Source organism: Balaenoptera physalus (genome assembly GCF_965194825.1).
Source record: "Balaenoptera physalus genome assembly, chromosome: 2".
Lineage (NCBI taxonomy): Eukaryota > Metazoa > Chordata > Mammalia > Artiodactyla > Balaenopteridae > Balaenoptera > Balaenoptera physalus.
The window spans coordinates 107,867,964-107,890,578 of record NC_138883.1 but is presented as its reverse complement, the minus strand read 5'-3'; the positions used below and the strand labels follow the sequence as shown (position 1 = coordinate 107,890,578).

Here is a 22,615-nt window from a genome sequence, read left to right as displayed (position 1 = left end):
TGCTTACGACCCGATATCAAGCTACTGAACCCAGCTGCCCGGTAGATGATAGCAGTTTGCCTCCCCGACATGGGTCCCAGGGACAGAGGGGTAAGGAGGAGAGAGGTCAGGGAATCAGACAGTCTTTTGTTGCACAGGAAAATTGTGGTCTAGTGGTTCAGGCAGAAAGCCTGTATTTCTGCCTTCCTGCCTCCATAGGCTTGGAATGTGGTCGCTAACAAAGACTGAGTCAATTTAATCCAGCCACGGTTGAGTCATGAAGGTCTAGGGAAGTTGGGGCTCATACATGAAACGGTCTGCAGGGGTACATACTTGGTGTTCAGTCATTCACTCAACAAGTATGCCTTGAGTGCCTACCAGGGGCAGGTGCTGTGCTGGCACCAGGGACAGTGTCCAAAGGGGAAAGTCACATCACCTTTCCAGACTAGACTGCTGTAGGTGCTGTTCAGGAAGGAGCAGATATGGTGGAACTGACTAGCAGTCTCAAGATACTGGTTCTAGAGGAGTCTCCTTGAGGATGGAAAGAGGGAGTTTTAGGACCAAGGAGAGGAAGCATCACATCGCCTGATTTCTCAGGTAAGCCCTGGAACAGGTTGGGGAATGTAAACGTTTACAGCACAAATTCTGGGATGACTGAACTATAAAGGCAGACACAGATGTCTGGGGAAAGACCCCCAACGTTTGAAGTTACGTCAGGAAGAGCAATTGTTCTTTTTAAAGAGCTGTGCCTTGGTATCACTCTTAGAGACAGCATGCTTGGCTAACAGAACATGAGCACTGCCCCTCTCCATGGCCCCAGCAGCATTTATGGAGCACAGCCTAATGCCCAAACGGTCCTTGGGTGGTGGGATGCAGGCTGAGCCCCTCCACCACTATAATACAGTGGGCTCATGCTGTAATGGGGCTACATAAAACACTGGGTCCTTTTTCTTAGAGTTCATCTGGGCTTTTTTTTTTTTTTTTTTACTTAATCACTCCTGCCAAAGAATAGAAAATATTCAGTGATCCTATAAGAAGCATATCTGTTAACTTATATAAATATTGATACTGAGAGGTGACGGGCACGTATGGAGCTGTTTATAAGAATCATATACATTTCTGATTATTTATGTAGTTAACATTCTCGAATTTAAACTTAGAATTCCCACTCCACGTAATGTTTTTTGAACAGTACGTAAAAGTGTGTGAAATTCACGTATCCTCAACTGTATATTTACTTAATCAAAGAATGTTATGCATTCTGAATTCTTATTTGTTTAATTATGGATTTGAAAGTTTTAAGAAGTATAAAAATGGTTAAACTATGGTAGAAGCTTTGAGAAACCATGGAAGAAATATTAATTAAACATCAAAGGGGAGAGCAGATAGACCGCAAGACTGACTCGAAACTCTACAATAGAGAAGAAAGACAAAGAACTTTGAAGAAAGAGAATAACCATTGGATTTGAGAAGACTGAAATGCTACGGGACTAAAAAAAAAAGAAATACCAGAGGTAGATACTGAACAAGCTGTAACCAACGTGGAAAACTTTAATACAGGATATTCATGTTAAGATGGTGAGCTGTGCAGCGGGGAGTAATGCCGGTTAAAGATTTGGGTTTCACTTTTGCACAACAAAGGAAACTGTAAACAAAAAGACAGCCTATGGACTGGGAGAAAATATTTGCAAATGATGCGACCGACAAGGGATTGGTTTCCAAAATATACAAACAACTCATACAGCTCAATATCAAAAAAACAAACAATCCAACCAAAAAATGGGCAGAAGACCTAAATAGACATTTCTCTAAAGAAGATATACAGATGACCATCAGGCACAAGAAAAGATGCTCAATATCACTAATCATTAGAGAAATACAAATCAAAACTACAATGAAGTTTCATCTCACACCTGCCAGAATGGCCATCATCAAAAATTCTACAAATAATTAATGCCGGAGAGGGTGTGGATAAAAGGGAACCCTCCTACACTGTTAGTGGGAGTGTAAATTGGTGCAGCCACTATGCAGAACAGTATGGAGTTTCCTTAAAAACCTAAAACTAGAGTTACCATATGACCCAGCAATCCCACTCCTAGGCGTATAACCAGAAAAGTTGAAAACATGAATTCAAAAAGATACATGCACCCCAATGTTCACAGAAGCACTATTTACAATAGACAAGGCAAGCAAAATAAATGTCCATTGGCAGATGAATGGATAAAGAAGATGTGATATACATATATATACATATATATATATTACTCAGCCATAAAAAAGAGTGAAATAATGTCATTTGCAGTAACATTGATGGACCTAGAAATTATCATACTAAGTAATTCAGACAGAGAAAGACAAATATCATATGATGTTACTCATATGTGGAATCTAAGAAAAAGATACAAATGAGCTTATTTACAAAACATAAATAGACTCACTGACATAAAAAACAAATTTATGGGGCTTCCCTGGTGGCGCAGTGGTTGAGAGTCTGCCTGCCAGTGCAGGGGACACGGGTTCGAGCCCTGGTCTGGGAAGATCCCACGTGCCGCGGAGCAACTGGGCCCGTGAGCCACAATTACTGAGCCTGCGCGTCTGGAGCCTGTGCTCCGCAACAAGAGAGGCCGCGATGGTGAGAGGCCCGCGCACCGCGATTAAGAGTGGTCCCCACTTGCCGCAGCTAGAGAAAGCCCTCGCACAGAAACGAAGACTCAACACAGTCATAAATAAATAAATAAATAAATAAAAGAACGTGAATTTCTAAAAAAACAAAAACAAAAACAAAAAACAAATTTATGGTCACCAAAGGGGAAAAGGGTGGGGGAGGGATAAATTAGGAATTTGGGATTAAAAGATACATACTACTACTATGTATAAAATAGATAACCAACAAGGACCTACTGTATAGCACAGAGAACTATATTCAAAATGTTGTAATAACAAATACTAGAAAAGAATCTGAAAAATCTTTATACATATATAAAGATTTGGGCTTTAGCCACAGCAGATTTGGAAGCCATGGAGGGTATTGTCAGACCTGGGATTTTATAAGTAATCATGGCAGCACTGTAATGTCCAGTTCAGTGAAGAATGAGACTGGATTCAGGCCAGGCTGTAGAGGATCACAATAGTCCAGGGAGACAGGATGAGTCTGCACCAAGGGAGGGACAGTGGGATGAAGAGAAGAGCCAGTCTGAGAAGCATGTTGGTGATAGACTGACAAAGCCTAGAGTCACTTGCATGATGGAGAAGGAGAGCCAGATCAGACCAGACCATGAATCTGGTGAGGATGAATCCAGGGCATAGAGGTTACAGGCTGAGGGGCAGACCTCAGATGGATTCAATATTAGGCACATTGGGGTCTTTGTAGAAATGTCAAATGGATCACCCAGAGAGAAAGCTTAAAGCAAGAAGGAACACTTAAGGGAGGGCAGAGGAAGAGACGACAGTGGAGGAGGTGGAGAGAGATCACCTAGCCCAGGAAGGTTGCTCTTTCTTATAATCTTAGCAATGAAAACAACTCCCTTTCTTGAGGGCCTCCAGCATTCTAGGTCCTTAGCCTCTATGACTTCTTTTTACCCTGTCTCTGCATTACTGACCTTTCTGTGTCCTTTCCCACGTCGCTGTGGTGTGACTGTGGACTCCTGGCCCTGGTGGCGAGGTTAGCTCTGGGGCTACTTCCCTTGTTGCACACACAAGCCAGACTAGCAGTGACTCTTGGCTCAGGGGTGGACAGAATGGAATGACCCTCTGAATGACCCTTTGTGCCCTACCCAGCTTCTTTAAACGATTCAGCTCTAAAGGAATAGCCCCCGTCATGGGAATCTATAGTTCCCAGTGCCTCAAAATAGTCAACTTGGGGGGTTGTTTCCAAGAGCCCTCCTCTGAAATAGTGCCTTGGGGCTCTCTCTTGGTCAAAAAAAATGACCTCAGAAAGACATTTTCTCACTGTGCCTGTAGAGCGGCCTTAGAACTCAAGACCACACTTCTTATGGGAACAAAGCTAGGTAATGCTCAGGATCTAGTTAATGGAGTACAGTCTTTTCTGGGAGAGCACATTCTCCAGGTGTCAGCCCGTGGCTGGGGGCAGTGTTCGCTCTAAGAACCTGGGCAAGCGTTTACAAGAGCCTGTTCTGTGTCAGGTGCTGTGTTGGGCCCTGGGGATGGGAAAAGGCCTCACCACTGATTGCTCCAAGGAGAGGAAAGACAGAGGCCCGGAATCTGTAAAGACAAGTGTAGCCCATCTTAGACAAGTCCTAGGGAGACAGATAGGGAGGCAAATCCATTACAGAGAAATGAAATAGGTTGTCAACCTTCCCTAAAATCCTCAATTTTCACACATTAAAAATAGGAACATCTCAAGGAATTTTTTTATACTAATTAAAGGTAAATCAGAAGCTTCATCTCTGCTTAGATTTGAGGAACAACTTATATTAAATACCGTAGTAAAAGAGAAGACTCAAAGGTTAACATGAGGGCTTCCCTGGTGGCGCAGTGGTTGAGAATCTGCCTGCCAATGCAGGGGACACGGGTTCGAGCCCTGGTCTGGGAAGATCCCACGTGCCGCAGAGCAACTAGGCCCGTGAGCCACAATTACTGAGCCTGCGCGTCTGGAGCGTGTGCTCCGCAACAAGAGAGGCGGCGATAGTGAGAGGCCCGCGCACCGCGATGAAGAGTGGCCCCCGCTTGCCACAACTAGAGAAAGCCCTCGCACAGAGACGAAGACCCAACACAGCCAATAAATAAATGAATAAATAAATAATTTTTAAAAAAAAAGGTTAACATGAAACTTACCACATTGAACTAAAGAGTTTGTATTTTTTTATTTGCCATCAATTCTATACGTTTAAGCCTTACTTAAAATGGCATATTTTTATATAGTAAAAATCAATTTTAATTGTTTATTCTCTGCTATTTTGATATTTAAAATGATCTTACTACAAAAACACAATTTAGTAGCATCTTTGGATTATTTATCCAGACCTAAGGAAAACCTATCTGTGAGATTTCAAGATTAGATGTAGGCACCATTATTCAGCTGGCAGAAGCTTATCCACATGACAAGAATTTAAAAAAAAATAGGCTACTGTGAAAACATTAATGTATAAAATTATTATAATCACAACATTTTTATAATAGTGAGAAATTGAAAACAAGCTAAATGTACAACAGCAGGGAACTGAACGAATTCATCATGAATATAACTATACAAAGTAGTTCTACATTGTTGTCAAAAATTATGCTGTAAAGTAAATTTCTGGGGGTTTGGGTGTGAGGTTGGGCACACAAATCTTACCATTCCCCCCTCTTCCCTTAGGATTCTGGCCAATAGAAAAATCACTAGGCAAATGGGTATGAAAATAATAGCTTCATTTCTAACCAGGGAAGCACCAATAACCCCCAAGGCTCTCTTGTATCAGCAGCTGGGAGAACAGGACTTGGAGTTGATGCCAAAGTAGAGCCTCCTTCTTCCCCTGGTTAGAGACCTAAGGACTTGTCTGTAGGAACAGCTGGACCCACACAATTATCTCCAAGTCCAGCTCCCCAGCTGGCATCATGGACTACTGGCCTGTCTCACATGCATAGCTACTGCAGAAAAAAAAAGACCATAAAAGAGGGAGGCACTGGGCCTTGCCCTCGCTGAGTTTACCACATGGAGACAGGAAGCTAAGGAGAGGTCAAGTGAGCCCACCCTCAGGAGCTGGCCTTTAACACTTTAACTCTGCCCACTAGCAAAATAGGGCCCAATGTTGAGCCTCACCAGAATAGTCACTTCTGCCCACTTGAGAAGAGTGGGTGAGTGTGGAGAGAGAAAACAGAAGGATGTGTTCCTTCCAACACTCTCTGGGGAGAGGAGAGTGGAGGTTCCCTCTTCTGTTTGCTGTGGTAGAAATACAAAAAGAAGAGTGTTCCCCTTCCCCAATACATTCAACATGGAAAGAATATTCATGACATATGATTATTGTTATTTATATTCTCATATATAAAATATAACATTTTAAATATATGTTCCTTATATATAAATTTTTTTTTACCATTAGCATTCATTACTTTTTAAAAACAATTCACTTAAAAAAATACCAATACAGGGCTTCCCTGGTGGCGCAGTGGTTGAGAATCTGCCTGCCAATGCAGGGGACACGGGTTCGAGCCCTGGTCTGGGAAGATCCCACATGCCGCGAAGCAACTGGGCCCGTGAGCCACAACTACTGAGCCTGAGCGTCTGGAGCCTCTGCTCCGCAACAAGAGAGGCCGCGATAGTGAGAGGCCCGCGCACTGCGATGAAGAGTGGCCCCCACTCGCCGCAACTGGAGAAAGCCCTCGCACAGAAACGAAGACCCAACACAGCCAAAAATAAACATAGTAAATAAATAATAAATAAAAATTAAAAAAAAAATACCAATACAAATAGTAACATTAGGGGAAGCTGGGTAAAGTTATGTACTAGAATTCTTTATATTTGAAACTATTTTATAACTTTCAAATTATTTCAAAACAAAAAGTTTAAAAGATACTAGCCTTGCAAACACTATAAGATGATGGGAAAAGTGTTTGATGTCATACACATCTTTCAGTAAACTGGGTTTACATATGCTTTCCGTCCTAGCCAAGATGGAGTAGTAGGAACTGAATTTACTCACCAACTTAAAATAACTAAAAACTGGATACAATACATGAAACAATGGTTTTCAAGACATTGGACAACAAGCAAGGAAGGTCAGGGATCTCTGAGAGCTGGGAAACAAATGAGGGGAGCCTACAATTACCCCAGCTTATGGCAGAGAGAGTTTCTAGGCTCCAGCACAGGGAGAGGGGACCCACGTGGAGCCTTGGTGCTCTCCCTGAGTTGAGGAGATGGAGCTGGGAATTTGGTGAGGCCAAGGTGATTAGGTTTCACAGGGCAGAGTACCAGAGAGGTGAAAGCTGCACAGAGAGAAAATTCCAGAGATCTATAGAGCAGTCAACCAAGTACTGAAAAGCACATTCATATGAAGAAACTACCCACGGTCGGAAAAAGAACCACCCTGAAGGATTAGAAGGAACAATCCTCAGAGGTCACACAGAACTGAAAATAGTGCTTGTTCCCACAAGCCAGATGGAAAAACTCATAACTCACAGGGCAATGGTGGAATACACAGGAAGGTTTTGCCTCAGTAGTAGGGAATAATTAACCCTAGGTGGAGTCCTCTAGATCCACCTAACAAATCATAAAAGCAAAACCCAAAAGCTGTTTCCAAGTATAATTACTGAACCATGTCCCAGAACAAAGCTCAAGAATGTTTATAGGAATCCAAAGATATCCAGTGCCCAAAAATGTCTGACATCAAAAAAAAAAAAATTGTCAGGCATGCAAAGAAGTGGGAAAATAAGACCCACACTGAGGCAATAAATCAATCAACCCAAACTGAGCCATTCTTTAAAAACTGTGAATCACTATATTGTACACCTGTAACTTACATAATATTGCCCAGAAACTATACTTCAATAAAAATAAAGTGAGGACGAAAACACTTAAGGGGCTTCCCTGGTGGCGCAGTGGTTAAGAATCTGCCTGCCAATGCAGGGGACATGGGTTCGAGCCCTGGTCCAGGAAGATCCCACATGCCGCGGAGCGGCTGGGCCCATGCGTCACAACCACTGAGCCCGCATGCTACGACTACTGAAGCCCACAAGCCCAGAGCCCGTGCTCTGCAACAGGAGAGGCCACCATGGTGAGAGGCCTGTGCACCACAACCAAGACTGGCCCCCACTCGCCACAGCTAGAGAAAGCCTGCATGCCGCAATGGAGACCCAATGCAGCCAAAAGTAAATAAATAAATTAAAAAAAAAAAAACACTTAAAAAATAACTGACACAGATGCTAAAGTTAGCCGAGAAGGACATTGAAACAATTATTGTAACTCTATTCTATATATTCAAGAAGCTAAAGAAAAGACTGAACATGTTAAAAGGTAACATGAACGATATAAAAAAGACTCAAATCAAACTTCTAGAGATGAAAACTATGTCTGAGATTGGATTAATGAAAGATTAGATATCACAGAAGGAAGACTAATGAACTTGAAGACCACAATAGAAACTATCCAAAACTATCCAATACAAAGAAGACAGAAAAAATAGTGGGAAATAAATGAACAGATCATCAGTGAGCCACAAGACAACTTCAAACAGCCCAATATACATGAAAGAGGAGTCTCTGAGGGAGAATGGGAGAAAGCTGGGAAACAGAAAAAGTTATTTGAAGAAATAATGGCCAAAAATGTTCCAAATTTGATGAAAACTATAAACTCACACGTCCAAGAAGTGCAACAAACTCCAAGCACAGGAAACATGCATAAAGCTGCACCAAGGCATTGCCCAGTTAAATTGCTCAAAACCAATGATAAAGAGAAACTCTAAAAGCAACCAGAGAAAGAAGATGAGTTATGTATGGAGGAACAAAGATAACAAGGTCAGCAGTTATTCTTCTTTGGAAACAATGCGAGAAAAGAGTGGAGCAACATCTTTTAAGGATTGAAGTTAAAAAAACAAAAACAAAAAAACCTGTCAACCTAGAATTCTATACCTAGCAAAAATATTTTCCAAAACCAAAGGTGAAATAAAAACCTTTTCAGACATACAAAGCTGAAAGAATCCATCAACAGCAGAACTGCAGTATAAACAATGTTAAAGAAAGTTCTCTGGGCAAAAGGAAAATGACACAAGACGGAAATATAGATCTCAGCAAAGGAATGAACAATGCCAGAGATGTTAACCTCATGGCTAAACAGTATAATTTTAAAAATTATTTAATTCTCCTTAAGTGACATTTGACTGTTTGGGGCAAAAACATTAACAGTGTATGATTTCACTCATATGTGGAATCTAAAAAAATACAAGACAAATGAACAAGCAAAACAAAATAAAAACTAACTCATAGATACACAGAACAGATTGGTGGTTACCAGAGGGGAAGGGGGTTGAGGGGTGGGTGAAATGGGTGAAGGGGGTCAACTGTATGGTGATGGATGGGAACTAGACCTTTGGCGCTAATCACTTTGTAGAGCATACAGATGTCAAATTATAATGTTGCACACCTGAAACTTATATAATGCCATATACTAATTGTACCTCAATAAAAAATAAAACAATGTAGTGTGGAATTTATGAAATATGTAGAAGTAAAATGTGTGACAGTAGCGGAAAGGCCAGGAGTGGAGAAATGGAGCCATTCTGTTGTAAAGTTCTCATACGTATATGAAGCGGTATAACTTCACTCAAAGGAGGTCGTGGTAAGTTAAGGAGTTTACCATGTGCTTTCTGTTGGGACTGTTAGCGGAGAAGATACGGGTCAGGAGCATCTGAGATCAGGGCTGCTGGGGAGGGACCAGGGCAGGAGCTGGACACCCTGCCCCTGGTCAGGCAGTGCTGCAAGGCCAGGGGACGTAGGAGGAGGCCAGAGCCAGCCGCAAATAAACCACAATTTCTAAGACTCAGAACTGAACTTAAGAGCGGCAAGGGGGTCCTTCTCAGGATTCCCTCTCACTGGCTCTACATGTAGCACTTGTGTGGATTGTTCCAGAACATAACCACATAAGATTACATATTCCCAGTGGATGCCATAGTTCATTTGACATTTTTGAAGCCAAATAATGTCACAGGGTAAGACATTCAGACTGAGGAATTGTTCTGTGAGACTGAGGAGGTGGAGAGAATAAACACAGTGAAAAGAACGTATGATTCAAAGACCAACTCAGGGTCTGCATTGAAGAGGCCAGATTCCATGAAATGAATTTTAACCAAGAGCAGCCTCCTAAACACGCAGTGAAATAACATACAGAAGCTCACAGCCTCTCTTGGTATGCTAGGTTTTCTCCACGTAGAATAAAACATCCAGCTGGGAGCACAGGAAGAAAGCCTTACCTCCATTCCACTGAGGAAGAGTCCAAGGCACACAGAGAATGATGTGCTCAAGGATATGCTAAAAAATCAGAATCAGGTCTAAGACTCAGGCTTCTTGCCTTGTGATTCAGAGTTCTAGCTATTTTCAAATTGGTGAATCTTTGAAACTTTTTAATGAAGTATAATATGTAGGCAGAACAGTGAACAAATAAAGGATCAGAAACTGATCACACCAACATAACTAGCACGTGTATCAAGAAAAAGAGTATTTCCAGCCCCAGAAGTCCCCTCCTGCTCCTTTCCAGTCACTCTCCCCGCAAACTGACTACTATTCTGACATTGAAGCACACAGAATACTTTTGTCTGTTTTTGTACTTTCTAGAAATGGAAAAATGATTTTTTTTTGGCTTCTGTTTGCTTTAGCTCAGCATTTTTTAGTGAGGTTCATCCATATTTTTGCATATTCACATGGACTGTTCATTCTCATTGCTGTACCGTATCCCATTATTTGATTATGCCACAATTTATTCTTTCTACCAAATACCAAGGGCATTTGAGTAGTTCTTAGGACAGAGCTATTACAAAGAATTGCTGTCATGAAAATTCTTTCAGGTGCCCTTGATGAATATACGTACGCAGTTCTGTTGGATTCATGTTTAAGACTGGAATTGCTGAGTCTTCAGGTATGTACATGCTAAGTTTTAGTAAATTCTATAATTGTCAAATTTCAATTTTGCCTCTCATAATTTGAAAATCACCTAACTATAAAATTTTGCATTTGTTTACATCTGGGCATCTGTCTTATATCACCAAATAATTGTCTTCTCTGTTCATCTGGATCACTGGGGAGCAGCTCACGACTTGAACTTTTCTGTATCTCCTTGGTGCTGGGTACTTGGGGCAGGTACGCAGTATCTGTTATATAAATACTTTCTTATCCAAATGTACAAAGAAATGCATAGGCTTGCTTCTGCTTCCAAGAAAGAGTCACTGACTCAGACACACATGGGAGAGACACAAAACATCTTAAGAGAAAGAATAACCAAGCCAAGATTGGTTTAAAAAACTTGAGCAGAGACCATGGTTCATAAATCTTTGCATCCCTCACAGTACTTAATAATACTGTCTCACACAGAATAGGTGTTCAACTGTCTATTTGCCAAATGAATGAAATCAAGATAGGAATGATGGTGAATTGCGTTTATCACCTATAGCTCAAAGGCAAGTTCATTCTGAGATGGGAAAACGAAATGAATATAGAACTGCGTAAAAGTTGGAGGAAAACATGCATTAATCCAGCTCGTAGAAAACATTTCATATAAGGAAAGAAACTTAAGTGTTTTATTAATTTTCTGGCCACTCCCTCCAGAGACAGAGAAACCTTGGATCTCTTGCCCTGATCCTAAACAACGTAAAACTGAAGAGCAGACATGTTTGAAGGGCTGGAGGTTAAACTTTATTCCTCAATAAATGGATGCAGTGGGACAAGCAAGATTTGAACAGTTTCAATAACACCAAAGACAAGTGTCTCTCTCTAAGAGACCCCGACCTCGAAGACTCAAGGTGAGCCCTGGGGTGGTGGCTGATGGAGGGTCTGACCGCTGGCACAGGCTCTGGTTACTAGGAATTAAGGTTCAGCTTCTCTGTCTATGCAGCGACAATGTAAAGACAGGCTTAAGTCATAAGAAACTAAGACGAGATGGTGAGGTTTTTCTTGAAAGAGGTTTGCAGAGAAAAGGAGAGCTTTGAAAAGAGATCTGAACTTGACAGTGTCTTGAATCCCTCGACAGACCCTCAGGCCCCAGCAGGCAGAGAGCAACTTACACAGACGTGCATTTCTGCTGAGGGCAGCACTAAGGAAGTGTCTTTCATTCACCTCAAAACCAGATAGAATGAAAAATAGACCTCTGCGAGGTATGCTCATGGCATGTTTTGACATCTCACAGGAAATCACATTTCTGCCAAGGAAAAGCCAAGAGTTTTTGGTTGGGACCCAAAGGACTCTTTCAAACTTCTCATTAGCAAACCAGAGTAATGTGAGGGTTCTCACCCACTCTGTAAACCACAGCGTCTCCCTTTCCTTAAAATCAGAAAACCCCAGGAATATTTTCTAAAGGGAGAAAGAACTCACAGAGGACTATCACAGCTGTCCTGAAGCCAGGATGGGAGAAGTGACCCCTTCTCAGGGCCACTGTTGGCAGGTGTGCCCAGCCCAGTCCCACTTGGGCTTGAGAGAGAAAGGAAAGGGGATGAGGGTGAGGATGTGGAGTGGGAGGGGTGGTGGAGAGAAAGGAAGACTAGGGAAGAGCTAGGAAGGTCAGAGGCAGAGAGGAAAATGAATGTTTACTGAGCACCTACTCTGTGCCAGGCTTTTACATAAACTATCTCATTTGATCCCCAAAGCAACTCTACAAAGTAGGTACTATTATTCCTATTTATTATTATTATTATTATAAATTGCCTTTATTATTATAATTATTTTTATCTACTAATACTCCTTAATTCTCTCTTTTTGTTAACTTTTTAGTTTATATTGGAGTATAGTTGATTAGCAACGTTTTGTTAGTTTCAGGTATACAGCAAAGTGATTCAGTTATACATATGCATGTACCTATTCTTTTTCAAATTCTCTTCCCAATTAGTTTGTTACATAATATTGAGCAGAGTTCCCTGTGCTATACAGTAGGTCCTCGTTGCTTATCCATTTTAAATATAGCAGTGTGTACATGTGAATCCCAAATTTCCTAACTATCCCTCCCCCTGAGGGATATTATTCCATTTTTATGGGCAAGGAAATAAGGTTTGCCTAAAATCACACGGCTAGTCCCCTTCCCCCTGGGCCAGTGGGCTACAGAGGGCTTTAAAGCTCTGGCCCTCCTCTGGCCACGTTGCTCTCCAAGAGGTCAAGAGGTCAAGAGTCCCAGGGGCACGGGATGTGCTTCCCCAGAGCCTGTGTGCCCCCGCGCCCCAGATGATGCTCCAGGTACCTGGAACCCAGGAATTCCCTGCCAGAGGGTCCTAAGCCTTCTTTCAAGGCCCACAGAGGTCTCTTCCCTGGATCCATACTCCTGAAGGGGTGCTGGGATGTTGATGTGTGTACTCCCAGGCCTCAAGGGTGACAGAGGGGGTGCTGTTGGCAGGGGTGTGTGAGCTAGTTTGCACGCATGCACGTGAGGCCTCTGGTGATGCAGGACAGAGCTGGGGGTGGGGAGGGAGTGGGAAGAGAAGGAAGGGGCAGGCATGGACAGGGGAGGAGGCTGGAGACTGGGTCTTCTCATAGTACCAGAGCAGAAGTCCAAGGAGTCTGGGAATTCTAAATCAAAGCTAGCCTTCTAGGTAGTTATGAAGTTTATGTTTGTCAAGGTGTAGGATAGAACTTACATTTAACAGTGTTAAATATATATATATTTTTTTAACTCTTCAATATTGAGCCATAGAGCAGGGCAGCCTTCATTTCTGCTCTTGCCTGGCTCCTGCAAGTGTTGGTGGGCTGCCTATAGTGGATAAGGAGGTGCAGCTGGTGGGAACCGAGCACTTCTCTGTCCAGTGCCAAGGAGGAATGCTTTTAATTGCCCCACGAAACCTGACGCCACAGAGAAGTCAGGGACAGGAACAGAGCTGCTAAGTAATTTATGGAAATTTTCTTATTTTATAGAAATTATAATTTCTGACAGTTTCCCATCGCAGGTCCTGAACTGTTATGAACATGCTGCCCTTGGAAAGCCACCCCCTCCTCTGGGCTCAGTTCCCTCCGCGGGGAAATGAAGGGCCTGGATGACCTCTAAGGGGTCATTCAACTTGAAGACACTAGGCGTCTGAAGAGTAATAAAACCTGTTTTCTAACTGTACTGGGGGTCTCAGCAATAACAGAAAATACTACTACAAAGACTGCAATGGTGAAGACAATAAAATGAACGAATCACCTTGGACAACTGAAGGGCCTGGCTTTGGCCATCAATGTCTTGAAAGGGCAGGGGCCGGGGCAGCAGTAGGGAAAGAGGGTGGGAAACTGAACACCTTCGAGCAATGGGAAACCAAAGGCACAGGGAAGCGTCTGGGGCGGCCAGTGGGGCTGGGACCTGGTAGCCTGTCATGGCCCCGCCTGCTCCGTGTCTCTTGGAGGAGAGGGGGCAGGGGGCAGACCCTGGACAGGAGGTGAGTGCATTTGGGCCCCTGGGCAGCCCGAGCCCAGGCTGAGGGAAGGGAGGTGCCAGGGCCCAGGTAGGGTGGGACCACAATGGGCTCACCAGGGGTCTCCCAGGTATGGGTCCTGGGAGCAGTGGTCCTGCCTCTCGACCTCCATCACCCTGTTCTCTTTCTCTCTCCATGGAGAATCCTGCCTCACTCTTCCTTCAGTCCAGACGGCTGTTTCCTATCAGTTAGCCTGAAGAGTCAGTTTGCTGGGATCCTCTAGGGGCAGGGCTGTCTCCCTAGGGAGACGCATTGGTCTCTTGCCCCCTACTCTGAGCCACTGACCATCAACCCACCCTCCCACAGACACAGTGCTGAGGTTGGTGGTGGTTCTCCACGGGCCTGGGTGCTGCTCCTCAGGTGCACTGGGGAGGGGAATAACTTGGGAACTAAAGGGTGGAAGGAGCTTGGGTTCTCAAGCCAGAGCATCTGGGGTTGATTTCCTGCTTCCTTACCTACTGGCTATGTGCTCTTGCGCAAGATTCTGAATCGTTCTGAACCTCAGTTTTTATCCATAAAATGGAGATGATAATTTCCTGTCCTCTAGGGTTGTGATGAAGACAGGATAAGAAAATATATTCAAAGTGTCTAGTCTAGGGCCTAGTCCAAAATGGGGATTCTTTAAATATTATTGCCTATCTCAAGCACAAACTGTAAAGGAAACCTTCCATCTCGAGTCCAGTCCTCCGCTCCTGAGAGGTTCCTTTGTAATTTCTTTGAACCGTGCAATTTAGCACCGAATTATACATGCATTTATTTCAGTACTTAATATTAAAGTCAATATCACCTTTAAAAAGTAAGTAACATCACGTGTATGGATTTCCTCTCTCCACACTCTCTCAACTCACTTATACTGTGGGTCTTCCCCAGAGCAATGAGATAAAAAGCAAGTGCGCTGGAATCTAGTGCTCCCTGCGGCCTCTAGATTAGGCTCTTGGTCTCCCAGAGGGTTCTTAGATCTCACCATCCATTTTCTTCCACTGAGCTTAAGCATCGAAGCATTATTTGTGGAGAAAGCCAGACAAATAGACGGTGGAGGAGACAGGAAATCGGAATTTGTAGGTTGGGGAGAAACACTTCTGGCTCAAGTCAGCAGGACCTGGCCTTCTTTCAAGCAGCACCCACACTTGTGCTGCAAACTCTGCTAAGTCAGACCCTGCAAAACCCGGAGGACGTGCAGGCAAAAGCCTTGGTTACAGCAGGTACAGAGGCAGACTTGGGAAGGATCTGCTGTGTAGAGGTGCTGTTTGGCACGCTGTGGACCTCCAAAGTAAGACATACTGTAGAGCCTGTGCGCTCAGTGGCCCAGTCCTGAGTAAGGTTGGGGTATGGGGGGCAGGGTCAGGGCAGGATAACAGGTGACAGGACAAGCGAGATGAAACTGAGGCCGCTCGAACGGCTGTGGAGGTCGTCCACTGCACAACCCCGGTTCCAGTCCCTAGACCGCCAGACTTGGGGATGGTGTGTGCCAAGGCTGGGCCATGCAGCAGCCCTCGGATAAGTGCTGTGACTGAAATACACATAAAGGGATGGAGAAACATGAGTGAGAGGGCCATGGTGTCTGGCTCTGTGTGGGTGTATAACATGGAAAGAGAAATCTCAGTATTGATATTTCATCAATACCTCCTCTAGACCTTCCTTCTGCATCTCACTCTTCTTTTTTCTTTGCAAAACTCCCCACTTTTTGACAGTGCATCATAACGACTAAAATGATTCTTGGCCCCATAATTCTTTGACATGCACAAGACTTGGCAGACTCACAGGAAAATGAGGTCATTTTACAAAACCTTGTAATGATCGGAACCTGTGCTTTCCATGGTGGGCAGCGAGGCGGGGGGGAGGGGCAGTAACCGGGACACAATCTCGTCAGTTGGAAGGGTCCAAGCCAGGAACCTCCCCTCCCTTGGGGAGGTGTGACGGACGGAGCCCTTTTACACCTGGGAACAGGGTTTCACACCATTAAGAGGAAGGCTTTGCATCTCCGAGCTGGGAGGATGGCTGGGCCGGCCTGCTCTTCCCAGCTGCTTTGCACGTAAAATCTGAGCGAGCTTATTTTAGAAAGATATTTAACACCAAACGCCGAATGCCAAATGCATGGCTCACACATACCTGGGAGCGGTGGTGGCCGGTCCATCACAGGAGGGAGAGCAATCAAAGTGTCCCGTAACATTAGCCGCCCGGGGAGGAGCGAGGGCGTGGGGGAGGGGGGCGGGGAATAAACTGAGAGCGCGCCGTGCTCATCCCACCCTCTAGAGTCACCAGTTCACATTCTCACAGCACAGCAGATTAGCAGCTGCAGGTTTCCTCCCCACCTACATGTCCCCTGAGGTCTGCGAGCCACCTTCTGCTAGGAAGGCCTTTGAGAGGCAGGGTTTCTCAGCACTGCAGAATACGCTGTGCTTATACCACAAACTGCTTCTTGATAAAAAAAAAAAAAAAAAAAAAGAAGAGGAAGAAATGACACGTCCCTGGGATCTAATCCTTCTCTGTGTGAAGGCTGTCTTTCTGGTGCTGTCTTTCAAAGTAGCTCCCACGTGTCTCTAGAGAGGTGAGCTGGGGGTGCAGGTGTGGTGCGTGCCGTGAAGATGCAAAAAGGAGGCCTCTTTTTTGGTCTGTTCAAAGCTTTCCTGTTTTGGGGGTACGGAGGTCTGCCTGCCCAAGTGCAAACGGAGAGAGGAGAGTGGGGACCAAGTGTGAGGGCTGGAAGGACTGATGAGGCCAGGGTCTCGTTCTGGTTCTGCCTCTTAACTGTGAGAAGCTCTGAGGTCCTCGGCCAAATCATCTAACTTATCTGCTTTAGCTTTATTTTTTTGTCTGTTAACATGGGATTGATATCTGCCTATCCCTTGAGGTCAAGATAAATAAGAGAAAGTACCCAATGGTACTGTGCAAACTAAAAGTGTGGTAAGATTATCGTTATTTTGCTGCATAGTCAACACTGGACTATTCTTTCTTATGAGCCCTAATACTAATCAACATGAGACACGTGAAAAGCCCAATCAATTCAACCAACTAATGTATATTAAGAAACTACCATGCGCTGGAAATTGTATTAGCCACTGAGAGTAGAAAGATGAATATTGTATGATTTCTATTTTCATATTTACTGAATTTTAAGTCCTCTGTATGCACTTGTGGGCTGTATATTTATGAGTTAACGAACTCATGGACATTTCACTTCCATCTGCCTTGGGAATCCAGACGATACATAAACACACACACACACACACACACACACACACACACACACACACACACACACTCATCCTCACTCCTTTCCAGAACTGTGACCCTATGGTTTCTGCTCCTCTGCTTGGTACAGAGGCCACCTCAGATCACACAGTTGCCATGACACGCAGCCTTGCAGTAAAAGAGGGTTCAGTGCTGTCACCATGTGAAGCTCTCCGGGCCTCCCAGGGTCATTGGTGTGGGTCAACGGGAGAAAGAGAACTCAGCTGCGATCAGTCAGTCCTGGGTTTGAGTCCGAGCCCTGCTCGTTATTAGTTTAGTTAATTGCGTTCCCCTCAGCAAGACTGAGACTCGGATTCTGTGCCTATGAGGCACAGCCCCTTCAGCGCGCTCTCAGAGAATGACCAGAGGAGCTCCCAGTTCAGATCCCATCTCCAACACCTGGACAGCTTCTTAAGCTCACTTAGAACAAGAGGAGGTCATTCATTCACCCCACAAATATTCACTGGGTGCCTCCTACGTACCAGGCACTGCTCTCCCTATGGAAGACAGCAACAACAAACCAGCAAGGGGCCTGCTCTCCTGGAGCTCACCCTCCAGCCTCTTCATCACACGGTTCTTCCCAGGAACACCAGGGGCCTTAAAATCCCAAACAAGCATATGGACTTGGCCCTGCTCCTCTGACCTAGAATAGCTGCTTGGGCTTCATTTTACCAACACTGCCTTATCTTAATTGCTCTCTGAATTATGGGAAAGAATTAAGTCATGATTTAGATCTTAATCTGTGCCCAAGGTTTGCTTTCCAAATGCAATGGTTACTTTCAAGTTGCCCCAAAAAGTGTCCGTGAGGGTCCTACAGACAGAAGGGTCTCATCCACAGCCGCCGGCACGTGGGAATTAAGAAGCGCGTGGCCCATGGGTTATTTTGGAGCCACACGGGGAGGGGCCTGGTTAGACGCTTCACCTGGAGCCAAGTGGTAGACCCGGAGATGGGGCCCCAGAGGTACAGCAAAGAGCTGGGTTTCCCTTAGATCTTGCTGTGTTCCAAAGTCCCCCTCTCTGCATCTCAGTGGCCTCATCTCCCAATGAGGCTGTCACTGGCTCCACTGGCTGTGGGATTTTTAGGAGGACCAGATAAAGTAACGAAAGGGTTCCTTGAATAAACACACATGTGACATTTAACAATAACAAAACTGATATCATTTCAAGACCATCTCACCACCTGTATGTTGATATCACATTACCTTCTTTAGGCTCACTTTTCCTTAAAACATTAGTTTCCTTAGTAGAGAAAAAGGGACCTACACAGCAGTGTCTCTGAACAGAATGTAGCCCTGCATTTGCATCGATGAAAACAAGGAGAGTGGAGGGTGACAAAGGAAGCGTGTGTGGAGGGGCAGAGGGCAGACATGCAGGTTTGTTCTGTGTTATAGACAAACCATCAGACTTCCTCGTGCAGGAATGAGGCGAGGCCAGTCAGGCCAGAAGTCGGTCTAGCCCTGCTGGGATGCGATGGGGTATTTGCATCCAGCCAGGCAGGCCTGGAGGACAGACGACAGTACCTTTCATCATCCAAGGTAGTCACGGGACTGGCTCTCCTGAGACACACAGGGCCTGACCTCCTATTAGAGCACGAGGGTCCACAGGGCCAGCCTGGGGTGGGCTAGTGGAGGGGGGGGCTCTACCTCCCTCCAGGGCTCCTGGTGTCGAAAGAGAGGCCTGAACCTCTAACATTTAACAGAGACGGTTCAGCCAAGGCCTTCCATGCCGGAGGCTGGGTCAGTTTCCCATGCTGAGCGCAGGCCTGGAGCATCCTGCCTCACTCGCTTTCTGCCTCTTCTGTTAGGGGCCCACGGGGTGAGGATCTGTGGTCTGTGGGTGCCAGCGGTAGAGAGAGACTGCTGAAAGGCAACCAGCCGCGAAAAGCAGCGAGTGTGCCGGGAGTGGGTAGAAATTGAAAAGAAGGGGGCTAACATTTACTGAGTGATACTGTATCAGGTACCTGATACTAGGGGCAGAAGAGGGTAAGGACTCTGCATCCTGAGACTACCTGAGTTCAAATGCTGACTCTGCTACTCACTTGCTGTGGGGCATTGAGCAAATTACTTTACCTCTCTGGGCCTGGTTTCCTCATCTGCAACGTGAGGAGAAGCAGTTGGGAACTTTTGTTGTGGGCATCAGAAACACACCCTTGTTCACTTAAACAAAGGGAGACTGAGGGGCTGGGTGTAGTTAGCTCACAGAGGAGGGGGACTGCTGCAGAAAGGGGGGCTCAGAAACATCAGGCCCCAGAGTTATTCCAGGGATCCCGGAAGCCAGACCCAAACCCAGGCTGCATCTGCCATGGGGATGAATCAGGCCCCCTCAAGAATCCCAATCCTGTGGGACACAGCCTGACTGGCCTTTCAGGGTCACATGGCCACCCTTTGGCTAAGAGAGGATGCGAGACAACCCCGCCAACCTGCACAGAGTAGGACACAGATTGTTCTCAGAACAGAGCTGGGCGCAGTACCAGAAGAAAGCGTGAATGGCTGCCAGGCCAAAAATATCAGAGAAATCCAACACAGTGGCCAATGACGCCCACCAATAGGGTTGTTGTGAGGAACAAATGAGATCAAACAGTAAAGTGCTTAGCACAGTGCCTTGCTCGTTCTAAGAGGCCAACAAGGTTTAGCTGCCCTATTACTTACCTTAATCCTCAACAACTGTGAAGTATTGCCCCCGTTTTTCAGATGGGAAACTGCAACTCCAACTGGTAAAGAGAGTTACCCGAGGTTGCCGCAGAGCCGAGCAAGATTCTGACCCCAGCACTCCCTGCAGAGGCAGCTACACAAACTGCAAAGCCTTGTGCAAGATGAAAACGAGGGACCCCTTGTTCAAAAAGCAGGGGGAAAAAATACCATTAAAGGAACTAAAACATAAAGCTTTTTCTTTCCTTCCTGTGTCTCTCTATAGAGTCTTGGTGTTTTTTATTTGCTACTTAATGTCATTAAAAATTTTAATCATTAGCGTTAATTTTACTGGTCTTTAAATTGTGCAATACCAGTTTTAAATACACATAAGAGCATTTAACTTGTATGTGGAATCACCAGATCATCCTCAGCATAGGTGGTCGGCTAATCCAGAGAAGTAACATGAGTAAGAAAGGATATTGTTGACTTCCTTGGCTGTCCGTGTTTCTCAGAAAATCATTGCCTTATTTCTGCACTGGAAGCAAGCTCTGATTTGATTGGAAAGTGTGGCCTCTTGGGGTTTTCAGTGTCACAGGCATAACACGCTTATCTCGTGCTCGCATTGGGTCTCACTGGATTCCCATGCATCATGGGTCCCCTGGAATTCTGTGTTCACGGGGCACCTCGAAAGCCTTGTGCACGTGAAGCAGCTCGGAGAGGCTGACACGCATATTGCTGGGGTCTCCTGCGTTCACTCATCTCTGCTTACGTGCATTCCCTGTCCTTTGGACTTCACTTGCAAAATACGAATTGAAAAATAAAATTACTAAGGATTTCAGGACAGTGACAGCAGAGCATTAAAGCAAGGGTGAGGTCCTTCCAAACTGGCCCTGCTTGCCTCTGACCTCAGAGCCTTGGCTTTTAGAACACACGCACCCCTGACCCCAGGAGTCAAAAGCCTCTTTCTCCCCTGGGATTGCTTTTGCTGTATGAGAGAAACCCTGAGTTTTGCCACTAGGGCTCCAAGAGCTGAGGGCACCCTGGGCTCAGGGGAAACCAAGCAGGTGGAGGAATGTGTGCCCGGGAACCTCTCTGCACAGAACGTGGGGCCACAGGGACTGGGGGCAGGACTAGTGAACTCCTGCATGGGCTATAATGTCCATACCAAGCAGAGGACGGTGAGGGACAGACACAGGTCTGCAACCGGAACCCTCATTCTCTGAGTGCAAAGCTCAGATATATCTGCCCAGCTTCACCCGGCGAGAGGCTGAGGGGGTGGAAATCATAGCAATCCCACAGGTAGCAGTGTCATGAGCCTCTGGGCTGCAGGTGGCTCCCAGGTGAGCTCCCCAGGGAATAGGAAACCCTCAGAATTGGTCTTGGGCCCAGAGCAGAGCTGGGTGCCCTGCCCGCTGGCCCCTCCTCCCCAGGAGCACCACTCCAGTTCTGTGGGCTGGGCTGCCGCCTCTCTTAGAGCATCAGGCCCACGCTGGCTCTGTCAGCTCAGAGGGGCTCAGCTGGGATGCCTCCCAGGGATCTGTAGGCCAGCTCTGGAAACTTCTCCCACACCCCACCTCTTTGGGGTTTCCAGTGGGGAGAGGAGAATCTCCCCATCCCCACAACACTCCACCCCACCCAGGTGCTTCCTGGGGATTTTACTGGCAACCCAGCCACTGGAGTGACAGGCAGGCCCCTTGGTGGGGGTGGGAGGCTGCAGCAGGAGAGCAAAGAGCTGCTTCTCCTCTGACCTTAAAGGAAAGACAGCAAAGGGGACTGGGATTTATTTCCTGTTCCTAAGAAGCCAATAAGGACATGGACACTGTGCCTCAGTTTCTTACCTGCAAGACTGAGAAAATGTTCAGAGGAGGGAAAGGGAGGAATAAAATGTGGAGGCTGAGCGGTAATGGCTGTAATGCCCCTCGACAACCCCGGCTCTGCCACCCACAATCTCTACGATTTGTGCTAGGCCTGCACCAGCCCCCATGCCTGCCTCTGTAAGCGGGGGGCCGTGCCTGCAGCCTCTGTGAGGATTATGGTGATACGGGCTGTGACGTGCCCAGGCAGGCCCTATAGTGGAGGTACTGCCTTGTCGCTATTGTCCTAGAGGGTTTTCAGAAGCTCCCGAAAAGCAGATTTGCCTCCTTTTAAGCAGAGAGAACTGATAGAGACAATAACCTTTGTCTCCACCAGTTTCAGTATTTATACTTGAAAGAAAGAGCCTTTTTATCAGAGAACAGGAAATAAGATTTGACCTACAAATATTTCATTTTACCAACTGCCTCAGGGAAACTTCTTGGTCAACACCCTCCCTTAAAAGCTTGTGGGAGCTCTGAGAGCTTCTCCCTCCATCCCTGGAGAGCCTTTGTCTGCCTGGCAGGAATAGGCCCTTTCCAGGCCTGCAGTAAATCACCGTTGGTCAAGGGGCTCAGTGGGAGGTGAGTTGCAGCCCTGCGGGTGGGCTGAGGAGGCATCTGGTGCCTCGGCTTTTTAGGACTGGGGGCACCTCATAAACACCCTCTGCCCACACAGAAATATCATATACCTGGCAAGTAAAGCCACGCTCCCATGCTCCTTTTCTTTGTTCTAAAATGTGTGCTTTCATCAGTGTCTTATAGTTTTCTGCATACAGGTCTTTTGTCTCCTTAGGTAGGTTTAGTCCTAGGTATTTTATTCTTTTTGTTGCATTGGTAAATGGGAGTGTTT

General features: G+C 45.7%; 1 long non-coding RNA gene across 1 annotated transcript in view; it reads right to left on the bottom strand.

The window, feature by feature from the left end:
- Positions 1 to 22,615, bottom strand: part of LOC309654333 — a 96,843-nt gene that overhangs the window by 29,890 nt on the left and 44,338 nt on the right. The window lies entirely within an intron of this gene.